This window comes from Mustela putorius, unplaced genomic scaffold (genome assembly GCF_011764305.1).
Source record: "Mustela putorius furo isolate JIRA1106 unplaced genomic scaffold, ASM1176430v1.1 tig00000281_pilon_pilon_pilon, whole genome shotgun sequence".
In the NCBI taxonomy this organism is placed as follows: domain Eukaryota; kingdom Metazoa; phylum Chordata; class Mammalia; order Carnivora; family Mustelidae; genus Mustela; species Mustela putorius.
The window spans coordinates 20,998,378-21,011,412 of NW_025421343.1; the positions used below are offsets into that span (position 1 = coordinate 20,998,378).

The 13,035-nt window shown below is 38.4% G+C and overlaps 1 long non-coding RNA gene across 1 annotated transcript; it reads right to left on the reverse strand.

Moving 5' to 3' along the window:
- Positions 1 to 602: 602 nt before the first annotated feature.
- LOC101670409 lies at positions 603 to 12,534 on the reverse strand. Its single transcript, XR_001176221.2, has 4 exons — positions 12,429 to 12,534; positions 11,521 to 11,574; positions 2,170 to 2,391; positions 603 to 1,105 (listed from the first exon to the last, which is right to left on the reverse strand). It is a non-coding gene; the product is annotated as an uncharacterized LOC101670409 (long non-coding RNA).
- Between the last annotated feature and the right edge of the window lie 501 nt (positions 12,535 to 13,035).

Below are 13,035 nucleotides of genomic sequence, written 5' to 3' on the forward strand. Positions count from 1 at the left end.
CAAGTAAACTTTCTTCCCATACGCCTGGCTAATCATTCAGAACATGTTTTATCAAATGCCAGGCCCCTTTGGGGGTAAGCCCCAGGCTTTGGAATCTGGGGTCTTGATCTACGCCGTCTTACCTCTAGAGTTCTAGAAGAATAACTCATTTGGACTCGATTTTCAAACAGGCAAGTTCAGAAACATTTATAGGGGATTATCATCTGCCGGGCTCTCTGCTGGCTCTGGGAAAATAGAGGTGAGTAAACCAACGTTCTGCTCTGTTCCATCCTCTTCTCGTCCTTAACTCTACCCTCCTTTGACCTGGGGCCTGTCTTTCGCTTTCCTTGTCAGTACACCTTATGCTGGTACCACCTTGTCACACCTGACATTCTGCCGCTGGTCTCTCTCTTTCCATCTCTCTCTTCGCCAACAGGTGACTTATGAATTCGATTAAGAGATGAAGCCATGGTGTCTTTTTTTTTTTTTCTAAGCAAGAAGGACTCAAGAAAAGAAGAGAGATTAAAAATGAAATATGCATCTTTAGAAAAGAATAATTCAGATTTCTAATTCAAAAGATTAATCAAGAAAATTTATTTTTTAATCAGATTTACATCTACAACATGCTCAAGGTCACAAGCAGTCATTACCAAGGAAGGAAAATAGGGTCTCTTGTGCATTTTCCCCTCTCCCTGGGTATCATTAGTCTAGTAACAATAAGATGCTAAAGAAAAGAATGTCACTGTATTTTCATATTAGGGCATCTTGACCTTCATTTACAGTGATGCACAAACGCTGATTTTGTCCTGTACATTCAAGGTCAACTTTCTCTTGTTAGGCAACAAGTGCATTCTTTAAGAGCCCTTCTTGATAAGAAAGATGTCACCTAAAAGTGCATTTCAAATAGTTGTAGCTGGCTCCCTGGGGAGGAGTCTCGTGTCACTAGTTCAGGGCGGCAGTGCTGGCTGTTATCTGGGAAAAAAAACAAAGCAAGGATGATACCTAAGGAGGTGTTCAAGAAACTGCCTTTCCCCAGCAGGATTTGGGCCACTGGCAGGCATTGTGTTGAATCAGTCCCATGAATCATATCATCAACTGGAGAAAATATTGCAAGTGTTGTCAGTATCTGAAAAAAATCAACAGAAAGAAAGAAAAAAGAAAAATCCTTCTATCAGAGAATATGTGTCATACTAAAAATAGAAGTGAAAGCCTTTATAGGATTCTCCCCACAGCCTTTATTAAGGACATGCAGCCCTCCACCTAGGATTCTCCTTGTGGATGGATTTTATTTCCATTCTGACGTGTGCAATGACTTCTATTACCTTGTGTGAGAGTACATTTAAATGCCATGCCAGCTCAAATAAAAATAATCAGACTCTGCCGTTAGAAGGAGTAGTAGCATGCTGTAAGGTTTGCCGTTTGGCTTCAAACTTCCCTTAAGGTATATATTGTGCTGAGGTGAGAAGGGCTCTGTTATTATACTAGTGCTTCGAGTTGAAAAGTGACTTTTATTTCTTGGCTGTGCTAAAATGAGAGCATTTGCATGTACTCATGTGTGCACACGTGTCTAGCAATAGACACCAGTAGGAACACAAAAGCAATTTTGTTGATAACATTCCTTTCCTTGGGTTCATTCATGCATGTGGTAAATTATGTGACCTGCAACGAATCTGTGTATAATGGACTAAAAATATCCAAGGGAGCAAAGGCCCTTGGGAAGGTAGAAAGAGATGCTTTAAGTAGAAGCATTGCTTATTGTCTCCTACTTTCTTGACCTTTTCTCATTTAAGGTGATGCCAGTGCCCAGAGCCAGGCTATTAAATTAACAACATGAGAAATAGTCTCTCTTTCCACGCGGCGCATGTGTGCCTGGGAAAGTGACGCCAATTTACTACCTAAGCTAACCCTGACAGAAAAAACTAGAGGGCATGATAATGTGATTTAGTATTTAATCTATTAGTGTTTATTCAAAGATCCTGTTCATGTTTTGTTTCTGTCTCTCTTTCTGCTCCATTTTGTATTGAATGATACTTTACCACCTTTAAAAGAACCAGAAATAAAAGTGCTCATAGTTAGGGAGGCACAAACCAGAATTCCTTGGGGACAAAACCTTAGTTGGAGTAAATATCATATTGTTTTGTTGAATCTGTCAATAAACCAATGATAGCTGATGAAAGAAAGGTTGCTTACCTGTGGGGTGAAACGGGGAAGCAGGTTGTGAACTCCAGGCGCATAAGACCGTCACCACCCAACAGAGTTGTCAATGGTGCGGGGTTGCACGTTCCATGATAACCGTGTACTCAAGTGGCCACTAGACACGGTCAGGACATGGTTGAGAGGCAGGTAGTCTGTGTTGCTAACACCATCTCATTCTGTCCAGATGAGCAGTCTCTAGGAAGGCCAACATATTCACTAGCAGAAAGGAAAAAGGGCACCAAAAATTAAGAACCCACACATAATAGCAGGGGCTGTGATCATAGTGCCTGGGCCAAAGCTCATGAGCTCTCCTAAGCAGAAACTTAGCTCACGGGCATGTGTGGGTAAATCCAGGGCAGAGCAAATGCCAGAGTCTTCTCTAGACTCCAGCGGTGCTTGAAGGTCCCCACGTTCTTGGTAACCTTGTAGAGGACGACATCAGCCACCCTTGGCAAGTGCAGAGCACGTGGTGCTGCGTTCCTATTGTAGTCACGCTGATAGGTCACCGTCCCCTTTCCCACCGGTTCACAAGGCCCTTCTAAGAAAAGCCACTAATGCTGTACACAACAGAGCCTTGAAGTAGCTACTTCCCCATCTCCAGAGCTTTCAAGGGTTTGGTAAGAAGCTAACTAATTTGCTTGGGATAAAGTCTAATTACAAGGATATGTGTTCTGGGGGGGGGGTCTCAGTTCTTTGGTATATGGGATGTATTCCTTTTTTTGGTTTATATTCTTCTAGGGCTTATCTTTCATTTCCTATGGTTCCCACCTTCTCACCTACATGAGGTCGGGTTTATCTGAAAGGGATTTTGGCTTATGCATCTGTAATTATGCTTATTTAATTTCTCTGGAAGGATAGGAACAATGTGTTAGCCTTATCAGTGCAAACTTGGCACTCTTTACCATTAGATTTTCAGCTTCCATTAAGATCATAGTAAGCTAAGCTGGGGAAGAAAAAAATAAACTCTCTTTCTAAAGGTCAGTCTTCTTAATTAAATGAAAACTCAGGCAGTAGCACTATAAACTGAAATGACTATAGCCTGTGCTCTTTCGGAGGAGACCCTACAGGGTATTGAGCTGACCTGCTGAAAGCAGGCCAAGCTGAATTATTCCCTGATGGGTAGGAGGGTGTGCCATTACAATGGTGGTTTCTTTTCGGCAAACAAATGGAATTGATTGTATGTGGCTGTGGCCACACTGGAGGTTTCAAGTCTTGCAGCGGTGCTCTGTGTCCAGCTCACCTTGTTGTCACCTCATTGTCTTTCACTTACTACCATGGCGACTGCCACTCCCTTACACTTCTGGCTTTTGCTACCACTATCCTTCAGCCAAGGCCAATGTGTAGGAGAAATCAAAAAGAGGCTCTGAGCTAAGTACTTTCACATTTAGGAGTTCATATCAAGCCTGTGAGGAAGGTATCACCATCTCCTTTTATATAAAGAGCAAACTGAAATTCAGAGAGGTTAATGCATTTGCTCAAGGTCACACAGCTAGTGAAGTTCCTCAGGCAAGAATGGACTAGACTATCTCCAGTGCCCATTCTCTTTCTTTAAGAGTTAATGTTTGTATTGTTCTGGTACCGTTCCCACTGCCTGCATTCAGGAATCTTCTGGATAGCATCTGAGGATGATAGTATATCCACCCACTATCACAGCAATGCCTACTCCATCTACACTCTTAGCCTACCTCCATTCTGCCCCTCCCTTGCTTGGGTTGCTGTTTTCCAAGAAATCAAACCACTTTCAGTTGGTAAGGAGCTCTGTGAAGTCCTCACAAGAGTAAATGAAGTCAAAGGTTTTCAAAAATAGTAAGAAAACTCTAAGAAGTAAGAATGGCAGCTTACTGTAACCATGACATTGTTCTCCAGCTCAGAAATTAAAGCATTTTACCCAGTTTTGTACTTGTGATTCTATATGTATAATCAATCAAATAAATACATCAATTATGATAATTTTTGATACATCTAGAGGATGTTCAAAGTTGTTAAAAATGACCACATAATCCTTGAAGAGTTAGAAAATCTTTTCAGGCTCTGATTGGCTTCCTATAAATGAAGGATTCCAGTTAATTATACTTATTACAACTATTGGATTCGAAAGGTTTGTTGTTTTTTTTAAAGAATGAATATGCATTGAGTCCCAGCTGCCAAAATATACATCTTCGTGGGGCACCATCTGCATTGAGCTCCAGGGGGAGTCATGGAGGGTGTGTGAAAGTATGGCATCTTCCAAAACAGAAGGCAGTGAAGTAATAAGATGTGAAGCAGCAGTTTGCATCTCTAGCTGTAATTAGAATTGCCAGGGGAGCTTTTAGGACCAATGCCTGAGCTTCACTCGAGGCGATTAAGTCAAAATCTCTGGGGGATGAATGTAAGCATCAGTCAGGTTTTAAAGCAGTGGCTTAGAGTGTGGGATCTGGAGAGATGGACCGACACTGGAATCCCAATTATTAAACTCTCTAAGCTTAATGTTTTTCTATACTATGAGGCTATGAGTGGTTCTTACTTTATAGGATTGTGAATGTAACCCCCATCATGGCACTTCTTTTCTAGTAAACACATAAAAATGATGATCAGTTCCTCTTATTAAAAAATGAATCACAATACAGTAGTCCCGCTTTGTCATTTTTTTCACTTTTCACGGTTTCTGTTACCGGAGCTCAACTGCAGTCTGAAAGAAAATGATCCCTTGGGCCACCTGGATGCTCCAAGGCATGTACATCCTGGATGCACCTGGATTCTCAGTAGGTTAAAGTCTCTGCCTTCGGCTTGGGTCATGATCCCAAGGTCCTGGGATCGGGCCTCACATTGGGCTCTCTGCTTGCTGGGGAGCCGGCCCTCCCTCTGCCCCCCCGCCGCCTGCCTCTCTGCCTACTTGCGGTCTATGTCTGTCAAATAAATAAAAATAAATAAATAAATAAAAGCAGATGATCCCATTTTCTGGTGTATCATCAGAAGGTCAATAGTAGCCTAATACTGTGTCACAGTACCTACATCATTCCCCTCATAGCATCTCATCATGTAGGCATTTTATCATCTGAAACCATTACAAGAAGAGGAAAGGTGGGTACAGTGCAATAAGATATTTTGATAGAGAGAGACTACATTCACATGACTTTTCTTATTAAAGTACATTGTTACTCTTCAATTTTTACTACTTATTATTGTAATCTCTTACTGTATCTAATTTATAAGTTCAATTTTACCATAGGTATGTGTGTATAGGAAAACACACAGCATATGTAGGATTCCATGGTTTCAGGCATTCACTGAGGGTTTTAGAACATATCTCCATGGAAAAGGAAGTGGGGGGAACTACTGTAATTACTACTAATTAGGCCCAATCTGTGCCCAGAGATTCAAAAGATATGTAATATAGATTAAGAGGACTCAGAAGTTATTTCATCCAGTCAAACCTGAAGAAATCCTACTAAACTCTGAACATGCAGTCTGCTAAGACCTAGCTAAGATCTGAAATGGAAGCCCTGGCATTGGAGTTTTGCCCTTGGCTAACTTATCTTTCCATTCCAACTATACTCTGCTTTACTTCATACACACAAAAACTTCAACGCTCTCTCAAACAGTAAGTCTGAATTTAGAGTGCCCTGTTACCTCTAGTGACCTCAGCTCTTCAAAGTTAACTTTCTCCTAATAAACTCCTTTACAGTTTAAGGCAACCAATAGCAAGTTCTGTCAATAAGATATCATAAATGTCTCTCAGGCATAAATCCTCTTCTCCGTCTTCTCTACAAAGCTGAGGACATTACTTTCTTGCACTATTTTGCTTGCTACTACTGCCTAATTAATCCTCTGAATGCTGTTGAAAATAATAACTTTCAGAAAAACAAATACAAACCACTCTCTGTTTTAAAATTCCCTTTATTTATGCTCTATTGCCTACAGAATCAAGTCCAATGTCCTTAGGTCAGAGGACCTAAAAATCAAAAGTTAGCTTTCGGAATCTTCCTTCCATTCACCCCCTTCTTTCAATAAACATCTTGATAGCATTCTGAATTCCACATCTCTGAACATGCCAACGTGTCATTGCATATGCTGTTCCCTTCGCTTATTTTACTGTCCTCATATTCTTTGCCTCATTAACTCCTAATTATCTTTGAAGTCTGAGATCAGGCATCATCCTTGTGATGTCCTTTCCTGACTCTTCAAGCCACATTTGTTCTTTCCCCTTCTGTGCTCTGTAATATCTCACTTAACTGTGCCTTAATATAATTGATTGAGAATGTCTTTCTCACCCAATAGCCTGAGAATTCCTTTAGAAATAAGACTCACTAGACTGTGATGAGGGTCTTAAAAAGTGCTAGTGGAAACGAGAACTCAGACTATAGATTAATGAATGAACTATTAAATGCATAAATGTTTCATTCGATATGGATTGAGAAACGGAGCTGTATCCTTAGGAAAAATCTCCATTGAAGTAGAAATATTTTCCTTTTCTATTTACAGTTTAACATGACCTGGAAGAGTCACAAAGTGTCTGGAATTGATCTTGAGTTTAATTGTTGAATTAAAGAGAAGAAAAACTGTCTACTGCTCAGACACTGGTATTGACATAAATAGAAACATTAAAGGAAGGAAATTTGGTGGAAGTCTATTTGTGACCATCTCTAGTACATAATGCTTGCATATGAATACTAATATTTGAACATGTCAGGTCACAGGCAAGAGGTTAAAAGTCTCTTGTGAAATTTGTTCTCTAATACATATCTTGCTTTTGGACAATGAAGACTAAACAAAGGACTTGAAGATGATCAGAAATCTCTTTTGAAAAATGTTCCTTCCCTAAAATTTCAGATTAATCATTTTTTTAGGAAGCTAAATTAAATAATTAAAAATGACCCTTACTGGCATGATTAAAAATTAGCCATCCATGGGGCTCTGGGAAGAGGGTAGAATCGAAGTACCAGGAATCTGTCTTCACACCTAGACAACAACAATCCTGGCAGAATTTGTCTGATGTAACTTTTTCAGAACTCTGGATACTCTAGAAAGCTTGAAGCTTCCAAAGGAAGTCATGGACAGAAATTGTGGCTATTTTCAGTCTGTTTCAACTCTTAGCATGGTAGCAGCTATCCATCCCAACTCCCAGTTGCATGGCTGGTATTACATATGTTCCTGGAGCAGCCTACACACAGTTTGTGGGAGCCAAGTTGGGCAAAACAGACTCTGTCTTCCAAATATTAGGGATCTATGCTCTGACCGCTCGTTCCTGCTCTTGATCATACAGATACAGACAAAGAGGTAGCAGCCATATTGTACTTACCCCATTCTTCCCCTCTGGCTGATGTGACTTCCAGGGGACTTAAGGGGCCACCACCCCTTTCCCTGTCCCTTCATTTTTTTCATTTCCCTCATTTGGGGAGCCAGACATTAAAGACTAGGACCCTCAAAATAGCTGCAAATGTAAGAGATAATAGAAATTAACCACACATGCCCAACAAAAGACTCAGAAAAAACCTGAGATGACCTGATGTTTACATCTTAGACTGATACGAAAAGCTAGTATCACTGTAACTTTTTAGTCTACAGCAATCAAACAGAAACAACAACAACTCAGCGAATCCAGTTTTATTGAAAGCTGGAATCAAATTTCCAGTTTTCAATAAAAAATCATAAGGCAGAGAAAGAAATATGAATGCATGGCCGATTCAAAGGAGAAAAAAAATCAAGAGAAGCTGCCACTGCAAAAGAGTTGATGGCAGATATCCTAGGCATAGACTTTAAAACAATCATCTTAAAGATGCTCAAAGAACTAAAGAAGATGTGGAGTAAGTTAAAAATAAACAAACAAACACACACAAATGGAAAAATCAATAAAGAGAAAATCTAAAAAGAAACCAAAAAGAAATTCTGGAGCTGAAAAGTACAATGATCAAAATGATTTTTTAAAATTTTTTTAAAGATTTTATTTATTTATTTGACAGAGATCACAAGTAGGCAAAGAGGCAGGCAGAGAGAGGGGGAAGTAGGTTCCCTACTAAGCACCATGTGGGGCTCGATCCCAGGACCCTAGGATCATGACCTGAGCTGAAGGCAGAGGCTTAACCCACTGAGCCACCCAGGAGCCCCAAAGTGATTTTTTGATAGAGGAATTCCAAGACGAATTTGAGCAAGCAGAAGAAATAGTAAGCACACTTAAAGTAATGAAAATGATGAAGTCTGAGGAAGAGAAAAAATAAAAAGATTGAAGAAAAGTGAATAGAGTTTAGGGGACCTAAGCTATTGATAGCACACTATCAAGTGGACCAACATACACATTATGGGAGTCCCAGAAATAGAAGAGAAAGTTATAGGGGCATGGAGAATATATGAAGAAACAATGGCTAAAAATTTTCCAAATTTGATGGAATACATGAATATAAGCATCGAAGAAGCTCAACAAATTCTAAGTAAGATGAGCTTTAAGAGGCCCATATTGAGATGTATTATAATCAAAATTTAGGAAGACAAAGACAAGGAGAAAAATCTTGAAAGTGCAGGAGCCAGGCAAAGGATCTTCAATAAGACTGTCAGCAGATTTCTCACCAAAAAAACTGGAGGCCACAAGGCAGTGTAATGATAAATTCAAGGTGGTAAAAGAAAACAACTGTTGGATCAAGAATCTTACATCTGGCAAAACCATCCTTTGAAAGTGAGAGAGACATTAAGATATTCCCAGATAAACAAAAGGTGAAGGGATTCATTACCATTAGACCTGCCCTGCAAGAAATGTTCAAAGGTGTCCTGCAGAATGAAATGACAAGACGCCAGATAGTAACTCAAAGCTATATGGCAAAATAAAGATCTCAATAAAGGAAAATAAAAGGGCAACTCTAACAACTTGTATTCTTTAAACAACTGTGGAGTTTGTTACTTCACTTTTTGTTTTTTACATGATTTATGAGACTAATTCATTAAAAAAACCCAACTGTTAGTCTAAAAGCTAGTATCATTATAACTTTGGTTTGTAACTCTAAATTTTGATTTCTATATGGTTTATGAGACTAATGCATTCAAAAGAAATATTAGGTGATGTTTTTGGACACGCAATGTAAAAAGATGTGATTTTGTGACATCGGTAACCTAAATGGGTAGGGATGTGGTTGTGAAGGAGCAGAGTTTCTATATGTTATTGAAAGTAAGCTGGTATATATTCAAAAGAATGTGTTTTAACCTTGGAATGTTAAATATAATCCCCAAGGTAACCACAAAGGAAATAGCTCTAGAACGTAAAGAATTTAAACAACAACAACAAAAAATCAACTAAACACAAAAGAAAGCAATAATATAGAAAATTCAGGATAAGAAAAGGTATATGGCATAAAGAAGAAAAATAGGAAAATGACAGAAGTCCCTCCTTATCAGTAATTACTTTTCTAATGTGAATTGATTAAACTTGCCAATCAGAAGACAGAGATTAGAAGAATAGATAACATCACATGTTCCATTACATGTATATTGAATTTACATGATACTCACCTTAGAACCAAAGTAACAAATACACCAAAAGTGAAAGGAAGGACAAACATACTCCATAGTAATCAAAGAGAGTGGGAATGGTTATATTAATATCTGACAGACAGACTTTAATCACAAAAGATGATAAAACAAAGAAGGCTGTTATATATATTTTTAAGGTTTTTAAAAAATATTTTATTTATTTATTTGAAGGACCAAGATTACAAGTAGGCAGAGAGGCAGACAGAGAGGGTAGAAGCAGGCTCCCTGCTGAGCAGAGACCCCCGATGTAAGGCTCAATCCCAGGACTCTGGGATCATGACCTGAGCTGTAGGCAGAGGCTTTAACCCACTTAGCCACCCATGCATCCCTTTTTTAAGCTTTAATACAGCAAGACGATACAACAATTATAATCATTTATGCACCTGACGACAGACCATCAAAATACATGAAGCAAAAACTGACAAAATTGAAGAAAGAAATAGACAGTTCTACAGTAATAATTATAGACTTCAATACCCCATTATCAGTAATGGATAGAACAACCAGGCAGAGGATGACTAAAGAGATAGAGAACTTAATAATACAATAACCCAACTAGTAGACATATACAGAGAAGATGATGCAATGACAATAGCACAACCCATTCTTCGTAAGTGCACATAAGACATCTGCTAGGATACAGCATATTTTAGGCCACAAATGAAGTCTCCATAAACACAGAAAGATGGATATAATAGGAAGTAACTTTTCCTACCATCTTGGAAGTTAGAAATCCGTAATAGAAGTAAAACTGGAAATTTCACAATTTTGAGGACATTAAGCAATGCATTCTTTTCTCAAAAATTTTATTTATTTATTTGAGAGAGAGTACAAGAAGTAGGGGGAGGGGCAGAGGGTGAGGGAAAGGGAGAAGCAGACTCCCCAATGGATCAACGAAAAAAAAATTACAGGTGAAATTAGAAAATACTTAGAGATTAATGAAAATGAAAAAAACAATGATCAAAACTTAGAGGATATATAGCAAAAGCAGTGCTTAAGGGGCAAATTCACAGCTATAAGTGTTTATATTAAAAAAAAGAAAGATCTCAAAACAACAACCTAATTTTACAACTTAAAGAACTAGAAAAAGAGCAAACTAAACCCCACACTGCAGAAGGAAGGAAATAATAAAAGTCAGGGCAGAGACCAATGAAATAGAGAAGAGAAAAAGAATAGCAAAAAAATTAACTAAATCAAAACATGGGTCTTTGCAAAGATTGACAAACTAACATGTAGCTAGGTGAACTAAGATGGAAAAAAGAGAAGACTCAAATTACTAAAATGAGAAATGAAAATGGGGACACTCCTCCTGATTCTATGAAGTAAAAAAGATAATAGAGTATTTTGAATAAGTGTACACCAACAAATTGGATAACCACTAAAATTTAACCAACTAACGTTTGGTAAGTATTCCTCACACAGGACATTAATGCAAGAGCTAGGCTGTCCTATGGTAATCTAGGATGGCTGGGACGCATACAAATATCTAATCTACTCCAAAATGGTTACAGGACCAAATATCAAGTAGAGGTGACAGAATCAGGTGGCAATTACAACTAATTGCTTGTCAGCTTCATTTTCTTATCCTCAAGCAAATGTACTTTCTCTGAGAAAGAGAGTGAAAGAAAAAATAAAATAAACATGATAAGAAGCGGAGAAGCACAGAAGAGTACATAAGATAGGCAATGAGAAAAAGGAGAAAAGAAAGGACCCAGGGAGACAAGGAAAAAGCAAGAAACAGTCAACAGCAACTTGTAATCAAGAAGCAGCTTCTCATTGACTTCCTCCCTCCAGCTGTGAGACGTGGGCTCTGGACCAGCTCTCATGTTAATTCTGTCACATTTCACTTACCATGGCTAGGGACTCTGCAGGCTGATGTGTCCGCCTCAGATCCTCTTCAGAACTCTGAAAAATTATTAATAGGACCATCATGAGAAGGAAAGGAGGGTACACCATGGATCATGATTACTGAAATAGACACACGTATGTCATGGTCATCATCAAAAGGAGTTTTCCACGTTGCTACTCAAGACCATTGATGTTACAAAACAACATTCCTCAACAGTGGTCACATGTTAGAATGGCCTGGTAAGCTAAAACAAAACAAAACAAATAAATAAACCAAAAAACAAAAAAATACAAAAAGCCAAACTCTACCCCTAGAGACTCAGATTTAATTGATCTGGGACAGGCCTCGATATTTTGTGGTCTTTTTGTTTTTGTTTTTATGTTTGTTTGTTTGTTTGTTTGCTTTATTTCCTAAATGATTATAATGTGATCTGGAGCTTAGGACCACTTTTACAAAAAAGAAAAATCCCAAAATATGCTGCATGATTATTTATTGCTAAAATAACGAATTTTGACTATTGTGAACTATTAAGCTCTTCTTCCTTGGAAATCCAGGGCATTTTCTGAATGCTTGGATTTCTTTTAACTGACAGGAAACAAAACAAAACAACAACAAAAATACCCCTAATTAATTGTTTCTAACACACAGTCAAAGCGCTCTGTTACAACTTTTATATTTTGTTTTATTTCATTTTAGCCACAACTTTACAAGGAGCTCAAGTTAGCCTGAGTCCAAAATTCATACCTTTTTCTAAAGTCTAAAATCATATCTTTTTCATTGCACTTCTCAAAAGGCATTTTAGTATCTTGTTTAGAGTTGGTACTATGCTATGTGTATAGAATGAAAATTAGGGAGTGTTAAGCCTTAAACAATCTCATCCTTTTCTCCTGCATTCGCTAGAGAAACTTACCTATACCAGAGACAGAACAAACTGTCCACTGCTATTGTTTTCCTCATGTCTGCTCTGCGTGAACCTTTGGCAATACTACTCACTCTGCTGTTGAGAAGATACAGTGAGGGTATACATAGCTTCCTAAATCCTTACATCTTTTTTTTTTTTTTTTAAATAGGCTGTTAACATTCTTAGTTGACATTATAGCAAAGCCTTGAGATTTCTTCTGTTTTCATTATCAAAGCACCTCATGAAGCACTTGAGTGAATGACGGGATTTCCCAAAGACAAGTTCAGGCACTTCTGATAATAGTCCCAGAATAGAGATGTTGGAATGAACAAGTGGAAAGAATCCTGGAGCTGCATTTGGAAGATACAGACTAAAACTGATTTGAAATACTTCCAAACGGCATGACCTTAAGCAGATCATTTAACACTTAGGAGTCCCAGTGTCTTTGGAGATGGTAGTTCCTTCCCCAGTCAGACCACAAAGAGATACAGAGAGTGTGTAAGAAACCCTCTTTGGAGGCACTTTTTTTTTTTTTTTTTTACTTTTGAAAAGTACAGTGCAAATCGATGAGTTCGTTCCCTTTCTCTCTGTCACTTGTCTCCACCCCTCTCTGCAA